The sequence below is a fragment of the Peromyscus leucopus genome, chromosome 2 (genome assembly GCF_004664715.2).
Source record: "Peromyscus leucopus breed LL Stock chromosome 2, UCI_PerLeu_2.1, whole genome shotgun sequence".
In the NCBI taxonomy this organism is placed as follows: Eukaryota; Metazoa; Chordata; class Mammalia; order Rodentia; family Cricetidae; genus Peromyscus; species Peromyscus leucopus.
Genome location: NC_051064.1, coordinates 144,699,127 through 144,709,091, shown reverse-complemented (window position 1 = coordinate 144,709,091; position 9,965 = coordinate 144,699,127).

Below are 9,965 nucleotides of genomic sequence, written 5' to 3'. Positions count from 1 at the left end.
CCTACCTGAGTGTCCATCTGTTTCCCACTCAGGCTCTGATCATGTGACTGGAACATCACCTTTCTTTCTGATTCAGACTATGAGAAGAATGTGTAGCTCAAGTGTGGGCATAGGCTTGTTGGCTGACATCAGGAACTGGTGCCAAGTGGCTCTGGACACTGTCCACTTCCACCTGTGGCTATGAGGAACGGGCAGGCTGTTCCCCCAGACACCTGCACATGCTTGAATATTTCCTTCATGATCGCACTGGGAGAAGCTGCTTCTCCCCTGCAGAACAGTTAGAGCAGAAATGGAGAGAGTCCGGAATCCCTTCTTCGAGAGAGCTTTTTACTGGGGGAGTCTTCACCTTAAATACTTCCTAGCCTCTGACTTTTCACACGTAGAGTGCAAAGCCAGAAGTATTACATCACAAGAGAAGAACTATTTAGTATCAGTGATGAAGGATACTGCTGTGGGATGAATCTTGTCCCCTGATCCCTAAATCCCCTAGATCTCTGTGTCTAAAGTCCTAACCCCCAATACCTTACAAGGAGACATTATTTGAAGATGGGGTCTTAGCAAGATTGTTCCAAGCCTGTCAACTGTGACTAGCCTACCTATCCAAAGGGGGATTTTGGACACAAACACAAACAGAGAAATGAAGGAGTGGAAGACAAAGGGTAAGAACAACCATCTCTAAGCCAAGAGGGCAGCCATGGATCTGTCCCTTGTAGCACCCAGAAGGAGGCAATCTTACTGTCACCTTGATTTGGCATTTCCAGCCTCCCTGAAGTGGCAGAGACTAAGGCTGTGCTGTTTAATCCTCTCAGCCAGTGTTCTACGGCAGTCTGAGTAAAGACTATTAAACACACCTGTGGTGATAAATCGGTAAACGCTTGATGAACACAGCAACACAATGCACAAGAGATAATATGATTAGAATTTCAGGGAGACTCCATGAAACAAGTTCATTGAGATGCACTACGAGGATCTGTGAGGCAGAAACACTTGACCTCAGGCCATGGTTGAGCCTCAAAGTTACCAAATACCATGGTCAAATTAGTATGTGTTCCATATGCCACACCCTGGCACTTAAGACTGACTTGTCTTTTCTGTGCATAGGGAGAAACATGGGAGAGTAGCATAATGTTCCCAGATTTCTTTTTCTTTCTTCTTTCCCTTCTTTCTTTCTTTCTTTCTTTCTTTCTTTCTTTCTTTCTTTCTTTCTTTCTTTCTTTCTTTCTTTCTTTCTCTTTCTTTCTTTCTTTCTTTCTTTCTTTCATTAGAGAGAGAGAGAGAAAGAGAGAGAGAAATTCATTCTCCAAAGAATACTGATTTTATTTATTTAAGAAAAGCACTGAAGAGGGGAAATAAAGCACAGGAAATTATTTGAAGAGGCAGGGAAGCATTTTTAAAAGCTCAAATCTGCAAAATTACAAAGAACACTTTCAAGCAACAATTTGACAATATAAAGGGTGATGTCAGTTCAAAGTTTAAAGGTAGTTACTGGGCAGTTATCCTTGCAGGGAAGTTTTCTTTTTTTTGTTTGTTTGTTTTTTGGTGTGTGTGTGTGTGTGTGTGTGTGTGTGTGTGTGTGTGTGTGTGTGTGTGTCAAGTTTTGGTGACCTTTGAGCAAGGTTGAGGTTCTGGGAGAATTTTTATTTGTTTGTTTATTTTATATCTCCACCACAATTCCCCTCCCTCCCCTCCTTCTAGTCTCTTCTCCCACCTCTTCTCCGCCTCCACCGAGGCCCCCTCCACTCCTCCTCCCTCTCTATCCAGAAAAGGGCAGGCCTCCCATGGATATCGACAAAACACGGCTTATCAAATTATAGTAAGACTAAGTACCTTGACCGTGTATTAAGGCTCGGCAAGGCAACCCAGTGTGAGGAATAGGGTCCCAAAAGTTAGCCCATCAGGTAATCTGCAACAATGTGTGCAATGCCATCCTCTATCATCTCCTGGTTTTATTTATTTTATTAATGTTGATGCAAAGGACTCCATTTTGATCCTGACAACATCCACACCAGCATCTCTCTGGGTTTGACTTTCGCCCTGTTGGATACTTTCCTACAAAGTACAGAGGTGATCTAGAAGTGGAAGCTGTTTTTCCCTGGCAGCAGATGAGAAGAAGCACACGAACAGCCTGAAGACAGGATGAGTCATTTTACCCACAGCTTCCAGTGTTTTTTCTCAGGAATTGAGTAATTGTTCTTGCAGAGGGTCCATGTTCAATTTCCATCACTCACTTGGTGCCTCACAACCATCTGTAACTCCAATTCTTGAGATCCACAACCTCTTCTGGCCTCTGTGAGTGCTGCATTTTCATGGAGCACAGATACATGTACAGGCAAAACACCCATATTCATAACATGAAAAATAGAGAAAAGTTTGAATCAAGCCAACTGAGCTGAACATGGTGCTGCAATCCCAGCAAATGGGTGGTGGAGCAAGATCAGGAGTTCGAGGCCATCCTCACTATGCAATGAGTTGATGGATAAATCAAAGAATAATGATGCTGTTCAGTGTGTTGAGAGTACAAGAGTGATCGCTTCTGGTCTAGTCTGGATTGAGGTTTAAACTAACACAGCTGATCTGAGGGGTAACATCTCTATGCATCAAAAATATGAAAGTGTTCTCTCTTTTTTAAACTTAACAATCCTCACTTGGGTTTTTTTTTCTCCTACTGAGATAACTATTACCACAAGATTGAGGGAAAAAAATCAGAAACAATCTAGATGTCTAACAATAGTTGATTGAATCAATTATGGCAAGTACAAACAATGTAATGAGTATTTTGTAGACAATGAAAATTATATAAATAAATTAATTGGTATGAAAAGGACAAGAGTAGGTTATAATGTCCCATATAAATACATGTGCATCTGCATGTGCCTGCGCGTGCACGCATGTACACACACACACACACACACACACACACACACACACAAGCTTGTGTACTTCTAGGTTTGGTTTGGTTTGAGCTCATAAAATTTTGAGGTTTTTATTTAAGAAAAAAATATAAAGTTGTGAATCTGATTTAGATTCAAAAGTGAGTGAAGAATCATGGCACTTCTCTGTGATCATAACACTTTGTGGCTAAAGAAGAAGGATAGCCACAAGTGAAGCCAGTCTGGACTGGGTCACATAGTGAGTTACGGGCCAGTCTGAGCTACTGTTGTGAGACCTCATCTCAAAATAATAATAATTAACAACAACAGCATCACCAGTGTGAGTCTCCACTCTTAACACTGGCTTCTTTCTTCCTTTTTTTTTTTTTTAACCTTTTTGTTTCTTGAGGTTTTATCTTGCTATGGACCTTAGGATAGTCTTGAATTTGTGAGCCTCTTGTCTCAACTTCTCAGGTGCTGGAATTTCAGGTTTGAGTATCGTGCCCAGCTTCCATTCTTTTATTATTTTTATTTCTTTTTCCAGTATTGATTTTTGTTTGTTTTGTCTTTTAATCCCATCCCTCTGGAAGCAGAGGCAGGTGGATCTCTGTGAGTTCAAGGCCAGCCTGGTCTACTATTGAGTTTCAGAACAGCCAAGTCTACATAGAAAGACACCATATTAAAAAAAAAATAAGTAAACTAATAAATAAAAATACTCTAGGGACTGTGGGTGTGTCTCAGTGGTAAAGTACTTGCATAGTAAGCCCTAGAGTTGGTCCTCAGTGCCACACACCCCAATGCCACACACAGATAATTTTTATTTGTTAGTAATATGTTTGTGTGAACATGAGTGTGCACACACCACGACTTCTGTGTGAAGGTCAGAGGATAACTTCTGGAGTGGTTCTTTCCTTCCTCCATGGGTTCCAGAAATGAACTCAGGATATTTGACTTGCACAGTGTGTGCCTTTATTTGCTGAGCGCCTCAGAATAATTTTTACATCAGTATTTCTGCATAGATAAGAGAATAATTTTTTTCTGTTGTGTAACAGGCTTTGGCCTAACATAGATTTGCAACTAGCTGCCTGTTGAGCAACCCATTTGCAGTTGCTGCTTAGATCTTGTCCTGATTACTCATGCTCCTCCTTGGAGCTAAATGGCAGATGGCTAAGCCTGTGTGGTCACTGAGAGTTTTATTAACTGAAATTTTGTCAATGCATAAAATAAGGAAGCACAACAGGAGCTGCCCTTGTCTGTGAAGTCCCCTGTGACAGTTATTAGGAGATTCTCTAATTTTCTGAAGACTGCTCAACTTTATCAAGGCTCAGTTTTCTATCCATTAAGTGGGCACAAGACTTGAATCTCTTGAAACACAGACAGGGGAACTGTGTATGTGTTGTGGTTTCTCTTCTAACTGGTCTTGGGGAGTCTGGAACAGGGCATGGCCTCTAGCCCTATCCTCATGAGAACTTGTCATCATGGACACAATGTTTTCCATGGCATCCGCCTTCATCTTGTGAAGACTCCTGCCTGAGGATCTGACCTGGAGCAGGAAACTTTGGTCAGGTAGCCTTTGCCATTATTGTCTGGTTTGTGTCTGGCTCATCTTTATCAGGACAGACACTTGCTGGGAGAGTCCCGGCCAGGCAGAAGGCCAGGCTAAGGATGCCGTTAACAAGAGACACGTGAAGGTGACTCAGTGGAACACACACACTCGGTAGCAGAGTCACAGTATTGCACACAGGTTCCAAAGAGGATGGTGACATGCCTGGCAGAGATATCAGAAGAAGGCAGGCCACAGCTGGAGTCCGTTGGGAGAAGAGTGCCTGTGGGTCAGAGTGCTTACTGGGGGCCAGTGAGATGGATGGTCCTAAGGCTTGCTACACAAGGCTGATTGGATCCACAAAACGCATGGTAGAAGGAGAGAAGTGACTCTCAAAGAGTTGTCCTCTGACTCCACATGCCTACCTGCCATATTCTCTCTGTCTCTGTCTCTGTCTCTGTCTCTGTCTCTGTCTCTCTCTCTCTCACACACACACACACAATAATAAGTAAAATTTAAATGAAAACCCTTGTTCAAATCCAGAACATTATTCATACATGAATTATTCAATCACTGAATTACTGCATGCCTACATGTGTGCCTGTATGTGTGTGGGGGGTGGGGGTGGGCGGGGCATCAGAGGTTAATGTTGGGTGTCTTCTTCAATCACTTCTCCATCTTATATTTTTCTAATTTTTTTTGACATTTATTTTTGTGCATACATCCATGTTGTCCGTGTGTGTGTGTGTGTGTGTGTGTGTGTGTGTGTGTGTACCTTGCAGATGCCAGAAGAGGAGGTCAGAGTCCCAGGAGTTGGAGTTGCAAGTGATTGTGAACTGCTCCACGTAGGTGCTGAGTACTGAACTTGGATCTTCTGCAACAGCAATACACACTCTTTAATGACTGAGCCATCACTCTAGCCAATTTTAAATCAGTTAGTGTGTGTGTGTGTGTGTGTGTGTGTGTGTGTGTGTGTGTGTACACACGTGTGTGTGTGTGAGCATACCTGTGGAGATCACAGGACAACTTGTGGAAGTTAGTTTTCTCCTGCCACAATCTGGGTCTCAGGGGTCAAACTCAGGTTATCAGGCTTGGTGGCAAACTCTTACCCACTGAGCTGTCCTGACAGATCTCCATCTTATTTTTTGAGATGAGTCTTTCATGGAACCTGGTCTTTTGCCTATTCAGCCAGACTAGCAAGCCAGCAAGTGTTGACAAATTTCTAAATGGTCTTATTAAAAAAAAAAAAACATAGAGCCAGATATATGGGTGAAACCCTGGGAGAGATCAGGAAACTAGGGAAAGCCACCAGCCAACCTTACTTTAGCAGCTCTGCAGCTTCCAAATTCGAGTTACTTCCTGTTTACCCATGTCTATACGCCTTGCTCTTCTGCCACCTGATTTGTTCTCTCCATTCAGCTACATCACTTCCTCTTCCTACACAGCTCTATCACTTCCTGTCTGTTGGTACAGACCTCCAGACCTCCATGGTTAACTAGTTTTGGAATTTAAGGTGTGTGCCACAACCACACCTGGCTCTGTTTCCAGTGTGGTCTTGAACACACAGAGATCCTGCCTGCCAAGTCAGGTGCTAACACTGCATGACTTCTGTGTTGTGGCTGGCTTTTTCCTCTGATCTCCAGGGAAGCTTTATTTATTAAAGCACAAATAAAATATCACCACATTTCGGCACAAATAAAATATCACCACATTTCGGCACAAATAAAATATCACCATAAGCAAGCTTCAGGAGTCCCCCTGTCTATGACACTCCAACACTGAGGATTACAGGTGTGTGCTGCTCTGCCTGGCTTTTAACATGGGTGTTGGGAATCCAAACTCAGGTGCCCACCCTTGCATGAAAACATTCTGTGGACTGAGCTGTCTTTCCAGCCTTCCAGAAGGGAGTTCTAAGTGGTGGGTTAGATATGTAGGTATGAGTCTATATGAGTCTATATGTAGGCCACACAAGGTTCAAGTGGCCACTGCAGCCTTTCTATGAAGCCCATGTTGGGTGTGGAGGTCAGTAGAGTGAGACAGGGGTGTTAGGACTAGTTGTTCCACAGAAGGGAGTTCTTAGGGTTTCTATTGCTTACTGTGGGAAGGTCTGTATGTCAAATTGCTCTGATTGGTCAATAAATAAAACACTGATTGGCCAGTGGCCAGGCAGGAAGTATAGGCGGGACTAACAGGGGAGATTTGAGGAAACAAGAAGGGAAGAGAGTCACTGCCAGCCGCCACCATGACAAGCAGCATGTGAAGATGCCGGTAAGCCACAAGCCATGTGGCGAGGTATAGATTTATGGATTAATTTAAAATGTAAGAACTGGATAGCTAGAAGCCTGAGCCATTAGGCCAAACAGTTTAAACAATATAAATCTCTATGTGTTTACTCGGTTGGGTCAAAGTGGCTGTGGGACTGGTGGGTGAGAGAGATTTGTCCTGACTGTGGACCAGGCAGGACTGGAGAAAACTCCAGCTACAATTGCTGTCCTAAAAAACTGTGCCCAAAAACAATTTGAGGAGGAAAGGGTCTATTTCAGCTTACAACTCTCAGGTCACACTCCATCGTTGGGGGAAGTTGATCTAGAAACTCGAGGCAGGAACCTGGGTGCAGGAACTGAAGCAGAAGCCATGGAAGACTAATGCTTATTGGCCTGATCCTCCTGACTTGCTCACTTTGCTTTCTTATATAACTCAGAGCTACCTGCCCAGGGGTGGGTGGTACACAGTGGACTGGGCCCTCCAACACCAATCATTAATCTAGAAAAAGCACCACAGACTTGCCTACAGGCAAATTTTAGGGTGGCATTTCCTCAGTTGAGAGTCCCTCTTCCCAAATGAGTTTGTGTCAAGCTGGCAAAAGACTAGCCAACACAGGTGAATTCACAAAAGATCAATATTCAGCTTAATGCCAGTGAACTAGAAGCAACAGAGCCTTGAAACAATGTCAAGGGTGGCTGAGCCCTGATTTACGTACTAACAAGTTAAACCTGAATTTGTGGGAACTCACTGTCACACCTTAACATATGCAAAGGATTTGGTCCAAGGCTTGCCATAGAGGAAAAACCAAACCAAACCTCAGGCTTTGCTTTATAGATGATTAAAAACTGGGGGAGACAGAGACAAAGAGACAGACAGAAAGAAAGACCAACAGAGAGAAGATTGCCATCTTCCCAGAGCTGTTTTCCATGCCGAAGCTGGGAGACAACAGCATTGAACTTCTGGTTCACATCAGCTCTTCTCACACTCTATGGCTGGGGATGGGGTAGCGTGGGGGTACTTACAGGTTATCCATCAGAACCAGCAGCTTTGGGCAGAATCCAGTACACAATTTACACAAGGGACAAAATCAGAAAGAAATCTGCAAAAGTGTCCTATAGTCAAACTAGATTTAGAATCTAGCACCACTGAAGCCAATTGTTATTAAAATAGCCACCCTGAAAGGTGGCTACCAGAACAAGCAGCCTTGTATCTCTGCACCTCCATACAATGTTCCTACATCTTGCATAAATGCCTCTGGCAGTGTCCTTCCCATCCCACCCCATGTCACTCCCCTCCAAGCTTGCAACAGGGATGTGACCTGATAAGACTCACTATCAGGAACACTTCCTTTCCAGAGAGAAAGAGCACAATGGTCTCTGTGGATGCTCTTTAGCCAGGCATTGGAGGACTATGTAGACCCTCCATGGCCAGGTAGGGCCTCCAGCATCCCCACTCACACACCACTGGCCAGGATGCATCCCAAGCTCCCATCCCCTTACAGCAGGGGCCAGAGCATTGCAATCTTGTGGGTCCACAAGGGACATGAATGTGTCTGAAGAATATGGAGGAAGTGTGTCAGTCATTGTTTCTATTGCTGCCATCTGTTGAGTGTGTGGCATGACACACACATACTAATACTTTGTATTTGATGATGTGTTTTGGTGCACTCAACCACCCCCTGAGGAAATATTTAGAAACTGTCAGTAACTTGCTTCTTATTAGAATGCTTGGCATTGAGCAGACCCAACACTCAAATCCAAGTGACACTGATACAGGTTTTCTTGACCTCAGCTGTGTTGATTTGTTAGACCAGATACTTCTGTGTTGCAGGAGCCAATTTAAGTATAGAGATGCTTAGCACATCTCTGGCATCTGTCTCATTAGCATTAGAGATGCTAATACCCAGCTCATCTGTCACCCACAATATCTCTAGGCATTGTCCCGTTGTCTCCTGAGAGGTAAAATCCCTTTGTTTGAAAGCTTCTGCTCCATCACCAGGTTGGAGAATGTTCTAGTTCATTTCTGTGGCTGTAATAAAATACCCCAATGAAAAGCAACTTAGGGGAGAAAAGTGATTACTTCAGCTCACAATCCCATGTTACAGTCCATCATTATGGGGAAATCAAGGCAGAAACTTCAAACAGCTAGTCACATCATGCCCACAGGCAAGAGAAGAGAGAAAAATTAATACATGCATACTCATCTGCTTACTTACATGTGCTCATCTCCATTTCTCTGCTCTTACACAGTTCAGGACCCTGGCCTAGGGAATGATGCTGCCCACAGTGGTCTGGGTCTTCCTCACATAGAGTAATTTATTTAAGACAACTCCCCGCAGGCATGCCCACAGGCCAGTCTAATGTGGGCAATCCTTCATGGAGACTTTCTTCCCAGTTGATTCTAGGTTCTGTTAGTTTGACAATTAAAGCCAACTATCACAGGGAGACAGGAGACAGGGCCCATGTCCCCATTACTATGATTATATAGAACCTCCTTGCTGGGAAAGGTTGTGAAAACTGCCTTAGCATCTGACCTGACCTAGAAAGCAAGCATACTTAAGCTTCTCTGTTTTACAATGGAGAGGAAAAAAAACTGTTCATCAATCCCTCCATTTGGTGCACCTTTGCATAGTCCTGACAGAGATCCAGCCTGTAGGCACAAAACCATAAAGTTGGGGCCTAGAGAGAAGGCTCAGTGGTTAAGAGCATTGGTTGCTCATGAAGAAGACCTGGATTCAAATTTCCAGCACCCACACGGTAGCTCACAACCATCTGTAACTCTATTCTTGTGGATATAACACCTTCTTATGGCACCCAGGACACCAGGCAAGCATGGTGCACAGACATACATTCAGGCAAGATACTCACAACATAAAATAAAAATAAATAAGTCATATAACAACAGTAACATAAATAATTCTGTATTAAAATATATGTTCTACCGACAAGGGACTGGCATCCTGGGTGATAATAAAAGCCACAGATGAGAATTAAGCAGAGTGATGCCAAAGGGTCATGGGGCTGTTGGTAGTGAAGTATTACAACTTTAAATAGCTAGCTAGACAGAAGGTGACATTTGAACAGCCATAGGCAGGATAGGAAGAATAGAGCCCAGTTGGCATCGTGTGTGTGTGTGTGTGTGTGTGTGTGTGTGTGTGTGTGTGTGTGTGTGTGTCGGGGGCGGGGGGGGGTTGTTGCACAGAGAAACAGCAACTGCAAAATCCCTAGCGCCTCCTCATCTAGGTAAGGAATAGTAAGTGTGGCAAGACTAGAATTAGGGTGTGGGCG